Genomic DNA, 14,250 nt, shown 5'->3' with positions numbered 1-14,250 from the left:
ACGGGCGCCCAACCAATTGTGCAATTATGTGGGTCTTTTCCGCGTTATTTGTAACTTATTTTGTACATAATGTTTCTGCAACCCTATCTTACGGTAAAAAAAAGATTCTGGACATCAGGACAGCGATCACTCACCTCGGATTAGACAAATTATTTTTCTACAACAAGGAGGATGCACAGGACATTCTCCAAACACCCCACAGAGCCGACATCCCCGTTATTTGCAAGAGGAAGCGACGCAGGTACAGAGGACAAAGAGCTGGATGCCTTGTCAGGACCCGGAGAAGGCGAGTGGGAAAGCTGCCGTTACCGTCAATACTACTCGTCAACGTGCAATCACTGGACAATAAAACGAGGTACGATCACGAATATCCTACCAACGGGACATCAAAAGCTGTAATATCCTATGTTTCACGGAATCGTGGCTGAATGACGACATGGATTTTCAGCTAGCGGGATATACGCTGCACCGGCAAGATAGAACAGCACTCTCCGGTAAGACGAGGGGGGGCGGTCTGTGCATATTTGTAAACAACAGCTGGTGCATGAAATCTAAGGAAGTCTCTAGATTTTGCTCGCCTGAAGTAGAGTATATTGTGATAAATTTCAGGCCACACGACGTGCCTAGAGAGTTTTCAGCTATACTTTTCGTGGCTGTTTATTTACCACCACAGACAGATACTGGCACTAAGACCGCACTCAGTCAGCTGTATAAGGAAATAAGCAAACAGGAAACCACCCACCCAGAGGTGGCACTCCTAGTGGCCGGAGACTTTAATGCAGGGACACTGAAATCAGTTCTACCAAATTTCTATCAACATGTTAAATGTGCAACCAGAGGGATAAAATTCTAGATCACCTGTACTACACACACAGAGACACGTACAAAGTTCTCCCTCGCCCTCCATTTGGTAAATCCGACCACAACTCTATCCTCCTGATTTCTGCTTACAAGCAAAAATTAAAGCAGGAAGCACCAGTGACTCGGTCTATAAATAAGTGGTCAGATGAAACAGATGCTAAACTACAGGACTGTTTTGCTATCACAGACTGGAACATGTTCCGGGATTCTTCCGATGGCATTAACTTCACTAGGGTAGGGGGCAGCATTCGGGAATATTGGATGAATAGCGCCCCAAATTAAACTACCTGCTACTCAGCCATAAAAGCTAGAATATGCATATAATTAGTAAATTTGGAGAGAAAACTGAAGTTTCTAAAACTGGTTGAATGATGTCTGTGAGTATAACATAACTCATATGACAGGTAAAAACCTGAGAAAAAATCCAACCAGGAAGAGGGAAATCTGAGATTTGTAGTTTTTCAACTCATTTCCTATCAAATATAGTGTGTCTATGGGGTCATATTGCACTTCCTAAGGCTTCCACTAGATGTCAACAGTCTTTAGAACCTTGTTTGAGGCTTCTACTGTGAAGTGGGGGCGAATGAGAGGGGATTGAGTAAGGTCTCTCCCAGAGTGCCATGAGCTGACCACGCTCGTTCACGTGAGAGGTAGCTTGCGTTCCATTGCAATTCTAAAGACAAAGGAATTCTCCGGTTGGAAGATTATTGAAGATTTATGTTAAATACATCCTAAAGATTGATTCTATAGATCGTTTGACATGTTTCTACGGACTGTAACGGAATTTTTGACTTTTCGTCTGCACCTAGTGATCGCGCCTCATGAATTTTGATTACTGGGCTAAACGAGTGAACAAAAATGAGGTATTTGGACATAAATGATGGACTTTATCGAACAAATCAAACATTTATTGTGGAACTGGGATTCCTGGGAGTGCATTCTGATGAAGAACATCAAAGGTAAGTGAATATTTATAATGTTATTTCTGACTTCTGTTGACTACACAACATGGCGGATATCTGTATGGCTTGGCTTTGTGTCTGAGCGCTGTACTCAGGTTATTGCATGGTGTGCTTTTTCTGTAAAGTTTTTTTGAAATCTGACACAGCGGTTGCATTAAGGAGAAGTGGATCTATCTAGTATTTCTGTAAATTGATGTGGCTCTCTGCAAAATCACCGGATGTTTTGGAACTACTGAACATAACGCGCCAATGTAAACTCCGATTTTTGGATATAAATATGAACTTTACCGAACAAAACATACATGTATTGTGTAACATGAAGTCCTATGAGTGTCATCTGATAAAGATCATCAAAGGTTAGTAGTAACCTGGTATATTTATGTTTACCAATAGATGGCAGTATTGACTCAAGACGGGGGTTTGCTTTCCGCTATCTGTAGCTATTTCCTATGTCTGCCTATATAACTATGATTAAGAAAGCTTCAGGTAGTTTTAAGCCAGGTGCATAAGAGAATGTAATTCTAAGTTACAATTAAATACTAAACCGTACGTAAGTCTCATGAGTCGTAATTATAAGAAGCCTTTAAGGATACTACATATTTGGCATTGAGGATAACTATGGAGAACTGCGTTGGATTTTTTTTGCCACGAAGTTAGCGGAGTGTTTGGCGTGCGACGCGGGAGGTGAGACTCAAGTGAACGGTGGAAGATTCTGAAGGATTGATTCCCTGGATACGGGTAGGACAAATTATTGACTGTGTGAGGGGAGAGAGAATCGGAAAAGATGACTTTGGCAACAATAGGCTTGCTACCACCATTTGATCCTAAAAATCCGGAATGGGAGGAGTACTGTGAAATAATGGAACATTTCTTTGCTGCTAATGAAATAACTGATGCCGCTAAACAGAAATCCATAGTCATAGCGTTGTCGGTGCACAGATGTACAGCTTAATGAGAAACCTGTTGAGCCCAGATAAACCAGGAGAAAAGTCATTCGTAGATTTAGTCGAGCTATTAAAAAAATCACTTCAACCCCAAACCCAGTGAGATAGTACAAAGATTCAAGTTTGATTCGCGTATGAGAAAACCTATTGAATCAGTGAGGGAATATGTGGCTGAGTTGAGAAAACTAGCATTGGACTGTAACTATGGGAATACATTATCGCAAATGCTACGCGATCGGCTGGTGTGTGGGATTAATGATGACAGGATACAAATAAGATTGTTATCAGAGCCTAATCTCACGTTTGAGAATGCACTCAAACTGTCCCAGGCCATGGAGTCCGCAAATAGAAATGCACTGGATTTGCAGGCAAGGGGCGCAACTGCGTGCCATACAGTAAAAGAGGGCAGCGCTGAGCGCGTAGAATTTCAAAGAACAGAAAGCCGTGGTGCAGCAGCCAATAGAGATTGTTATCGTTGCAAAGGCAAACACGCAGCGTTTGACTGTAAATTTAAACACGAAAAGTGTTATGCATGTGGGATAATAGGCCACATGGCGAGGGCGTGCCGCAATAAAAAAAAGCCACGGGCTGCAGAAAAGAGGACGGACAGAAAACCGAATACCTCCAGACGCTCTAGCTCAGTGGTTCTTAACCTTGTTGGAGGTACTGAACCCCACCAGTTTCATATGCGCATTCACCGAACCCTTCTTAATTGTAAAAATAAAATATGATTTTTTCAAATTCAAAACATAGGTATATATTTTACTGGTGCACAAAATGAACCGTGCATCAACATCAACACCGTGTGTTCAAAGAACAAAATCATCAAAACATGATTTTCACACAAAAACATAATGAATATTTACTGCAAATCAGTGTGACTTCTGCTGTTGCCTTTCAGAGACCAGTTCAGAAATGCGTGGCTTCACCTTGGCTAGTGCCACTCACAAAGTCTGTTCCTTTTCTTCGTTTTTATGTCCAGCATCCTCGAAAAGGATTGCTCGCAAAGATATATTGTAACAAACGGTATGAAAATCTCCAGAGCTTTCTTAGCAATAACAGGTTACGTTACCATTTGTTGACACCAAAACGTTGAAAGCGTTGTTGTTCTGAAGAGTTGCTGTTGAACCTGGCTCTGCTGAATTTCAATGATTTCATTGAGGTATTCATCATTGACATCTGTTGTCTCAACACTAAATGTGAACGGCTGTCTCACCCATGCTGGATATGACTCTCTTGTAGGGAAGTATCCGTCGAGAGACTTTGCAAGCTCATCTAAGTGCGTGGCAATTGCTTGCTTCAGTTCCGCGGGTACAGAAATGTCTCCGAGAGTTCAACGTTGGAATGTGTGGCTCAGGGCCTACGAGTACAGAATAATTTACAAACCAGGTAGATACCATGGGAATGCTGATGCTCTGAGTAGGCTGCCCGTTCCACAAATCATCATTCAGGAAGAAGAAAATGATCAGGTTTTGATGATCGATGTGTTGGATGATGCACCGGTGAACACAGCACAAATCAGGCAATGGACTTCAAAGTATGTGACGCTATCACAAGTGCATGAATTTATCCTGAAAGGATGGCCTACAGTGACAGAGCCTCAGATCATGCCTTACTACACTCGCCGCTTGGCATTGAGTGTTCGAGATGGATGTGTTCTGTGGGGTTCAAGAGTAGTTATCCCACCACAAGGGCGGGGGTTGCTACTGAAGTTGTTGCATCAGTCGCATCCAGGTATGTCGAGAATGAAAGGACTAGCGAGGTCATATGTCTGGTGGCCAAAGATGGACCACGTTGTGGAAAATGAGGTTAGCCGGTGTGCAGATTGTCAGAGTAACAGGAAGTCACCCCAGAGTTGCAGTTGGACAAACCACCTGAGACCAACAATGCTCAACTTCCTGAGACCACCAGTCCGGGACGACCTCCTCCTGTGAAGTCTCCACAAAAGGACTTTGTTTCACCATCAAGGGGTGAAGATCTGGTGGCACCAGCTACACCACCTCTGAGACGCTCTATTAGAGAGAGACTTTTTTACCCCCAATAAACTTCGATTTGATTTGGGAACCACACATGCGGAGAACCTCCATTTACCTATTCTGCTTCTCACAAAGACAAAGTGGTTAGAACCAAAAATCAGACCAAAGGACAGATTTCCACCGGTCTAATGTCCATTGTGCGTGTTTCTTCACGCTAGCAAGTCTCTTCTTCTTGTTGGTGTCCTTTAGTCCTGGTTTCCTTGCAGTAATTTGACCACGAAGGCCTGATTCATGCTGTCTCTGAACAGTTGATGTTGAGATATGTCTGTTACTTGAACTCTGTGAAGCATTTATTTGGGCTGCAATCTGAGGTGCAGTTACCTCTAATGAACTTATCCTCTACAGCAGAGGTAACTCTGGGTCTTCCTTTCCTGTGGCGGTCCTCATGAGAACCAGTTTCATCATAGTGGTTGATGGTTTTTGCAACTGCTGGTCGCTTGGTCTTGCTTGGTCTCTTACCAAATCTTCTGTATACCACCGCTACCTTGTCACAACACAACTGATTGGCTCAAACGCATTAAAAAGTTCCACAAATTAAGTTTTAGCAAAGCACACCTGTTAATTGAAATAAATTCTAGGTGACTACATCTAGCAGCTGGGAAGGCAGGTAGCCTAGTGGTTAGAGCATTGGGCCAGTAACAGAAATGTTGCTAGATCAAATCCCTGAGCTGACAAGGTAAAAATCTGTCATTCTGCCCCTGAACAAGGCAGTAAACCCACTGTCCCTAGGCCATCGTTGTAAATAAGAATTTGTTCTTAACTGACTTGCCTAGTTAAATAAAAAATATATAAAAAAGCTGGTTGAGAGAATGCCAAGAGTGTGCAAGACTAAGGGTGGCTACTTTGAAGAATCTGAAATTTAAAATATATTTTGATTTGTTTAACATGTTTTTTGTTACTACATGATTCCATGTGTGTTATTTCATAGTTTTGATGACTTCAAAAATAAAGAAAAACCATTGAATGAGTAGGTGTGTCCAAACTTTTGACTGGTACTGTAGTTCAAAAAGAGGGTAGTTTAGAGCTGTTTTCACAGGAACTACTTTTGCAGCAAGATGCCAAACTTGACAGGGAAGCAATGTGCATCAAGAGCAAGGGCGTAGTGCTGCCGTAGCACAGAGGAGCGGCACTCTCTCACTTTTTTCAATTTGAGAATACACAGAGCTGGTAAAACTATTTCTGGAAAATCTATTTGATAAATTCTAAATAAATTCTATTGATTTTGAAAAAAAATCTAAGTTCCCAGTGTGTCTGCCTTGATGTTCATAAAACTCCACAAAACTCCACTTCATAAAACTCCATAAAACTTACCCGATTCAGGAAACTAGTTGCACATTTTTTTTTTTTTTATTTTTTTTATGTGTTTATTGTCAGAAATGCCTTCTCGAATATGTGAACTTTAATGTGCCTTAATAAAAATCTTGGATGCCATCTGTAAATACGAATAAATTGTAAAATTACAAGCCTTGTTGGTTAAGCCACAGAAAAAGTGAGCAACCTTCCCACTAGCCATGATTGGCTGAGATAATGAGTGGGCTGGACATGCAGAGAGGAGTTTGGATTGGCCTGCCATAGAAGCTCATCAGTCTGTGTTGGTAATCCTGTCGAACTCAACTTAAAAAAATAAAAAATATTGTGTAGTGGAGCTGCATAAGTGTTGCTCTCCACTTTCTGGAGGACCAAGTTTTGAAATCAGTGGAATTAGAGTATGATAGCTAAAGAGATGGAGAAAACACCTGTCTCCGGATTACATCTTCAAACTAGGGGCATGTCATTCCTGACAGGGAGACGCGTGCATGCACGATGATGTATACAGGTAAGATAGTCTAGTGTTAGCTAGCTACATTTTCAGATATTACACGTTTTCTAATTTTGACAGAAAGTGGTTTCATTTCAAGCTAAAGTGTACTGTTAGCTATCTAGCTAACATTAGCTGGCTGGCTCCCTACCTGACGTTATTATTCGTTTCCCAGAGCCGTTTGTTGTTCCAGTTAGAGCCTAATGTTAGCTAGCTAACATTGAACATGGTTGGTTAGCTCCCAGCACTGTGGCATTGTTGGCACTGTTCATTGTTGTTTAACTAGCTAACGTTAGCTAGCTAGCTCGTTAGCTAACGTGACGTGTGTGAACTTACACTTTGTTTACCTAGCTAGGCACATTGTTTACCTAGCTAGCTAGCTAGCTATATGTCTTAAGCTAAATTGTACTGTTAGCTAGCTAGCTAATGTTTGCTGGCTGGCTCCCTAGCTTACGTTATTATTCGTTTCCCAGAGCCGTTTGCAGTTCTAGATAGAGCCTAATGTTAGCTAGCTAACATTGATCATGATTTGGTTAGCTCCCAGCACTGTGTCATTGTTGGCACTGTTCATTGTTGTTTAACTAGCTAACATTGGCTGGCTGGCTCGTTAGCTGACGTTACGTGACATGTGTACAACACCCGTTGAATATGGCCAGTGTCAGTAAACGTCTGCAAAAAAGCGTAATGAAATTGTTGCCAGCAGAGCTGGTTAGGCTGTTTTCATGTTATCCAGAGGTAAACAAATCATCGGCCAGAGCATCAAGTGTGCACTTTCAGAGTGAAAGAGATGGGTGGTGCTAAAGCTTAGGGTGAGGGTGTGAACAATAGATAGCAAAACATTCAAAGACGATTTTCTCAAAAGTGAGTTTACAAGTTGATCAACTTTCAAAACAGAATTACTTTCCCGTTGTTCCTCAAATGCAGTGTATGATATACCATTTTGTAGCTCTGAGTCCATTTATCTAATGTAAAAAACACAATTTCAAATTTTGCTACATAAGACCAAATCCAGGTGGCGAGTCACAATTAGTGTATGAATCGATAGCTCACCTTTCTGTTGTATATGTATTCTGTAATAGGGTATATTGTAACCATGTGTTCAAGCTAATCAAATCACGCAATACAATGAAATGCCAACTCGCAGTAAAGCTCTCCCTTACATTAGGCTATATCCTACAAATATCTATACCATGTAATCAAAGGCCTATTAGTGTTACGTCCGTCGTCAAATGAATGAGACCAAAGCGCAGCGTGGAAAGTGTTCATGATTTTTAATGCTGAACTCCGATAAAACAACAAAATACAAAACCGAGCGCAAAGTTCTGCAGGGCTAGACAGCAACTATGCAAAAACAAGATCCCACCAACTAAGGTGGGAAACAGGCTGCCTAAGTATGATCCCCAATCAGAGACAACGACAGACAGCTGCCACTGATTGGGAACCATACCCGGCCAACAAAGAAATAGAACACATAGATTGCCCACCCAAATCACACCACGATCTAACCAAAAAGAGAAATAAAAAGGCTCTCTAAGGTCAGGGCGTGATAATTAGGCTAAAGGCCTACTGCAAATTGTTGTTGTTTGTCCATGAACTGGCCGAATGCGCCAAGCTATCCTTCAGCTATCCTTCAGCACCACAAGTTGGTTCATATTCTTTAACAAAATTGAGCGATCCTGGTACTACGAAGGGCGCACCAATCGCTTAAAATGACATAAAATGAGGCAAGTGGAAGGGGGGAAAAGTAAGGAACTTCTCAGTCGGCCCTGAAGGCCTTGCACGTTTTCACAAGGGCTATTAGCAGGACAATAAACATGATGTGGTCCCAAAAACATCTCTCTGACATAGGGTCCAGCATATCTCTTGATGATGATTGGACTCGAGCCGACACGTGCTGCTTTCAATAATTAACTTTTCATTATTTATTTATTTTTCCATATTTTCTCGTTGTGTAGCCTACAGTAGCCTACAGTGATGTCTCTTGCACATCTCAGTTTTGCCAGGGTAGACAGTCATTGTAAATAAGAATTTGTTCTTAACTGACTTGCCTAGTTAAATAAAGGTTAAGTAATGTAATGTGTTTTGTTCAGTAAATTGTTTTGTAAATATTAATTCACATTTGTGGTGCCACTAAATAAACAATGAATTATTTAAGTCAATTCTGTCAATATTTTTATTATTAAAATATTTTTTATGATGGAGGGAGGGTGGACAGGGAGTTGCATTTTTTTCCCCCAAAAGGTACTTCGAGGAACCTTTATAAGGGGTGCTTCGAATAACCTTTATCAAAGGATCTTCAAAGAACATATAGGGGTTCCCCCACAGTTTCAATTTGAAGAGCACCTAAAGGATACTCCACAAACCTTTTCTTTTTAGAGTGTAGGAGTAAATGTCAGCTGGCTTTTCAAAGCCGAGCATTCAGAGGTCAAGAGAGCAAGTGTGTGTGTGTGTGTGTGTGTGTGTGTGTGTGTGTGTGTGTGTGTGTGTGTGTGTGTGTGTGTGTGTGTGTGTGTGTGTGTGTGTGTGTGTGTGTGTGTGTGTGTGTGTGTGTGTGTGTGTGTGTGTGTGTGTGTGAGAGAGAGAATATATCAAAACACACACAGTAGCGTGTGTTAATGACTTCCGAGAGCCGATCTGTTATCCAACAATTAGTTTTATAGCCCGGTTACTGTGTGAAAATCCTCCCCAACAAGCAATAGCCTACCCATGCGTGGTCAACTATTTCAGCACCGTTTCGCGCTGCTCTGAGATACATATACATTTTAAAACAGTTATTTTTTATTAACCCTGCATTGTAATTGTATAAAATCCCCTTAGATAATCCTCTAAATTTAATTAGATCTACTACTGTACAAGGACATTTTATTGATCTGCCAGTATTTTCATTTTGAGAATCCGGTAAAGAAATGTGTATGTAGAGGGGTAACTTTCCTCACCATTTCTCTTACCATTTTGTACAATTGTGTGATTAGCCTACCAGTTGGTGTAACTGTAATGTTAATTCTCTTGAGAGGAATTTTTCTCTTCACTATCACAATACTAAAAACGTTCAAATGCATTCATGAATTAAATCGCTTTAGCCGACGTATGTTGACCCCTCATCTCCATTTCGCCTGGGTTGCGCCCGACCAGCTCCATCCTCCCTTTTCCGGTTAGGCATGGCCGCATGGCACACCCTCTTTCCCCGTTAGACATGGCCGCATGGTGCACCCCTTTTCCCGGTTAGGCACGGCCGCATGGTTCACCCCCAATATCAAGGTGCACGTGGGCTTATTTATGTAATGAATATGAATTCGGAAGGCAGAAATTATTAAATATTTAAAGCATTATAGTTTTAAGAATTGTGTGTGTTAAATTATTTGTGACATTGTGGCACTAAAAGCATATTGAAGTTAGAAGCAATAGGATTTGAAGCAATAGCCTACCCGCGTGTGGTCAACTATTTTAGCACCGTTTCGCGCTGCTCTGAGACAAGCATGGGGACTGGTCTTGATAAATCAATGAGATTTTTATTTTTACTGAATCTACAATCTAGTTAGACTACAATTAAGGTGTGGAAATGTTAGGATTATTTGCTCTTAGTATTGTAGCCTGCTCCCGACCGGTCACTTTGTACAGCGCCATATTTTCCTGTCGTAAACCCTGAGGGTTTCGTTTTTCTTGGAATAGAAACACCATAATATTAATTAAATTAATTAAGCTACATATCTCAATCCCATATACTATGTTCTTACAAAAAAGGTTTTCAATTCTCTACTACAGCCAATATTGAAGACTGTCAAATGCTTCTCAAAGATGCCTTCTAGTGGTCAAACTAGCACTAACTAGCATTAATGGCTGACAATTAAATAACGTGCCATAGAATTCTGCGGCAGGTCGCAAGGTGTGCTGCAGAATGACACAACTTTTACAGGAAAAACTACTGTAAGCTGCTCCAACTGCATCAAGACTCCCGTAGTGTGGCAGACTGAGCGGTAGATTTCCGAATGTTGGCGGCTGAGAGTGCCTGGAACCCAGAAGCCCAGTTCGATACGTTCCTTCATGGATTATCACAGGTGAATAAAAATGAGCTCACAGCCCGAGAGCTGCCCATGAACCTCGAATCCCTCATAGCCTTGACCATCCGGAAAGATGTATCACTTGAGTTCCCTCGGAAATCACAATGAGGTGTCGACTCACCTCCTCTGAAGCCCATTCAACTGGGCAGGGCTAGATTGTTTCCACCAAGAGATGTCTGTTTTGTTGCGCTACGGGACATTTGTTATCTACCTGCCATTAAAAGACCTGGCTCATCAGTTGTTACGAGTACACTGGTGAGTTTCCAATCTCTCACTACTCGTAACTCCCTCTATGCTACCCTGTTGTGGGGAGACCAGTACATCTGAGTGCGTATTGACTCTAGCGCCGACGAGAGCTTTATGTACACTACTCTGGTGTCAGAGCTGGGTATCTCCACTCAACCTCTTTCCATCCAGATGGACGTCATAGTGCTGGATGGGCACTCTATTGGCAGAGTCACTGACAATATGGTTCCTATCAACCTGCGAATGTCAGGCAACCACTGTGAGGCTATGCAGTTTCTGCTCCTGGAGTCTCCTCATGTACCCATAGTTTTGGGGTTTTCATGGCTCCAGAGGCCATGGGTTGGAGTCCATTTTGCTATGCACATTGTCTGCAGTCAGCGCAGACAATAACTCCTCCAGGCTGCAGAAGCGCTTGGGTAAAGCTTCGGATCTCTCCACCGTTCCCGCGGAGTACCAGGACTTACGGGAGGTTTGCGCCACATCTCTTCCTCTGCCCTACGACTGTGCTATCAACCTTCTCCCGGTTACTGCACCACCTCGGGGCGACTTTATTCCCTGTCGGGTCCGGAGACCAAAGTGATGGAAGGGTAAATTGAGGACTCTCTCGCTGCAGGGATTATGCGTCTATCTGCCTTCTTCTTTGTGAAGAAGAAGAACAAGACCCTGAATCCATGTATCGACTACCGGGTCTTAATGACCGTAAAAAAACGTTACCCGCTATCACTCACCTCCTCGGCTTTCGAGCCTCTCCAGGGGGCGGTCATCTTCTCCAAGTGGGACCTTCGGAACGCCCACCATCTGGTTCGGATAAGGGAAGGAGACAAGTGGAAGACAGCCTTTTACACGGCTAGCGACTGACCAACGCTCCCACAGTGTTCCAGACCCTGGTCAATGATGTGCTCCGCGACATGTTGAACCGATTTATGTTTGTCTACCTCGATGAAATCCGCATTTATTCCCAGTCAGTTTAAGAGCACATCCTCCATGTCCGACAGATCCTCCAGCATCTCCTGGAGAACCAGCTTTTCGAGAAGGAGGAGAAATGTGAATTCCATCGCTCCACCATCTCCTTCTTAGGATATGTCATCACTGCAGGGAATATTCAGAAGGACCCTGGCAAGGTGAGAGCGGTGGTGGATTGACCTCAACCCACATCCAGAGAGCAGCTGCAACGTGGTCCAATCGCGGTCCTCAGTTCTCATCCCGGTTCTGAAAGGTGTTCTGCACCCTCATTGGGTCATCGGCCAGCCTGTCCTCTAGTTTTCATCCCCAGTCTAGCAGCCAGTCGGAGCGAGCCAATCAGTACCTGGAGATGACTCTTTGTTGCCTCGTCTCCACCAATCGCACCACCTGGAGCCAGCAACTCGTGTGGGTGGAATATGCCTCCAACACCCTTCCCTGTTCTGGTACTGGTCTCTTGCCTTTTGGGTGTTCCTTGGGATATCAGCCCCCACTCTTACCAGAACAAGAGGAAGAGGTCAGCACACCTTCTGCCCAGATGTTCGTCTTTCGCTGTCGTAATACCTGGAAGACAGCCGGGGCCGTTCTTCGCAAGACCATCTCCAGGTACCTCTGCAGCTGGCCTTCTGTTGTCTCGCACGCTCCATGTACATCCCACTTTCCATGTATCTAGAATTAAACCCCTATCTCACAGCCCTTTATGTCCTGTTTCCAGGCAGTGGATTCCAGTACCTGGTTGACTGGGAGGGTTATGGCCCGGAGTTGGGTCCCCACCATTAATATCCTGGTCCGAGCCCTCGTTGTGAACTTCCACCGTCTACACCTCGGTCAACCAGGTATGTCCCAGGGTAGGACGCCAGGTGTCACACCTTGATCTGTTTCACCTGTCTAGTGATTGTCTCCAACCCCCACCAGGTGTCTGCCATTACCTCGTGTATTTATACCTGCGTTTTCTACTTGCCTGTTGCCAGTTCATTTTGTCCCGTCTAGTCCTACCAGCGTGTTACCGTGTTGTCCTGTGCTTTAGTTTTTGCTTTTCCTAAACTTCCAGTTCTGACCTTTCTGCCTGTCCCTGATCCTGCACCTGCCTGACTCTGATTTGGATTACGACTCTATTCCTGCCTTGACCTACCGATTGCCTGCCCCTTGTACTGTAATAAACTCTGAGACTCGTACTATCTGCCTCCTGTGTCTGCATCTGGGTCTCAGCCTGAGCCGTGATAATAAGCTATAATGCTAGGCTATTCAATTGGCTACATCTGTTGGTACAATTTTTAAAGACATTTTTGCTCCCTAACCTAAAATAAAAATAGCACTACACCACTGATCAAGTGGCTCCTATTAAAAAGCCTATTCCGCACATTATCACTCAGCATTACTCTGCATCTCTCCCTCTCACCTCTCCCTCTCAATCTCTCTCTCACTTTTCCCTCTCTCTTTTCTCTTTCTCTCTCGTCTCTCATCTCTCTCTCTCGCACTCTGGTTTCCAGTGAGCATAGAAAACATCACTGCACAGTCAAGCTAGATTTTAAGCAGATGAGAAGGAGCTCTCCCTTTGAAGTGTGTCTGTGTTATATACTGAGCCTTGGCATAGATCCTTGTGAGAAAAACTCAGACATTTTCAGTAAACTCCATCTCTGGGGCAGACTGGAAAGGAGCTGTTGAATCTCATAGGCCTTCCATTCACATCTGATGCAGAGGAATGGACACCTTCTATTTGGCTTGTGTGCTCACAGAAATGCAGGAAGTCACAGTAAAATGCACAATAGAGTTTGCAATGCACAGCTGAGACTGCGCATTAAGGAAATACTGTGCATGTGTGAATGTACATACAGAACATACAATACATGACAGTACTGTACATGTGAGAGCCAAAAATAGGTGTTCACATGTGTATGGATGTTCAAAGAGAAAGTGAGTGATATATTGTGTGAGTGTGTCCAGTAGGAATATGTGGGTGATTTTATTCAGTGGCTTTATACAGAATGAATAACAGTAATGTCCCCATCTCTGTCATCTCAGTTGACTGTGTTTTTCTCTCTCTGAGAAAATATCTACATATCCTGCCTCCTCTTGGATTCCTAACACCGGCCGCTCTGCTTATGACTCACGAGGTCACAGGAAATATCAACAATGCGAATAAACACTCAACACCTGCTTGGATCCTTACTGCTATATCAGGGTTTAGTACTGTCCCCATGGACACACAGCAGCTGTTGTTCACAACACTATTTTGGGAAGAGTCTTGCCAAAGACCACCCCTCCTAACCCTGCCAATACACATAGGCTATACATAGACATACCAGTAGCCACAACCCCCTCCTACCCTGCTGAAACTAGTCAATATAAAGTATGTAGCCCCTCTCAGTAGGCCCCCAGAACAGT

At 43.2% G+C, this 14,250-nt stretch overlaps 1 protein-coding gene across 3 annotated transcripts in view; it reads right to left on the bottom strand.

The window, feature by feature from the left end:
• LOC139537488 (delta-sarcoglycan-like) overlaps nucleotides 1–14,250 on the bottom strand; it is a 265,228-nt gene that overhangs the window by 84,971 nt on the left and 166,007 nt on the right. The window lies entirely within an intron of this gene.

Source organism: Salvelinus alpinus, chromosome 13 (assembly GCF_045679555.1).
Source record: "Salvelinus alpinus chromosome 13, SLU_Salpinus.1, whole genome shotgun sequence".
Classification (NCBI taxonomy): Eukaryota; Metazoa; Chordata; class Actinopteri; order Salmoniformes; family Salmonidae; genus Salvelinus; species Salvelinus alpinus.
The sequence above is the reverse complement of the archived record's forward strand: the minus strand, read 5'-3'. Positions and strand labels throughout refer to the sequence as shown.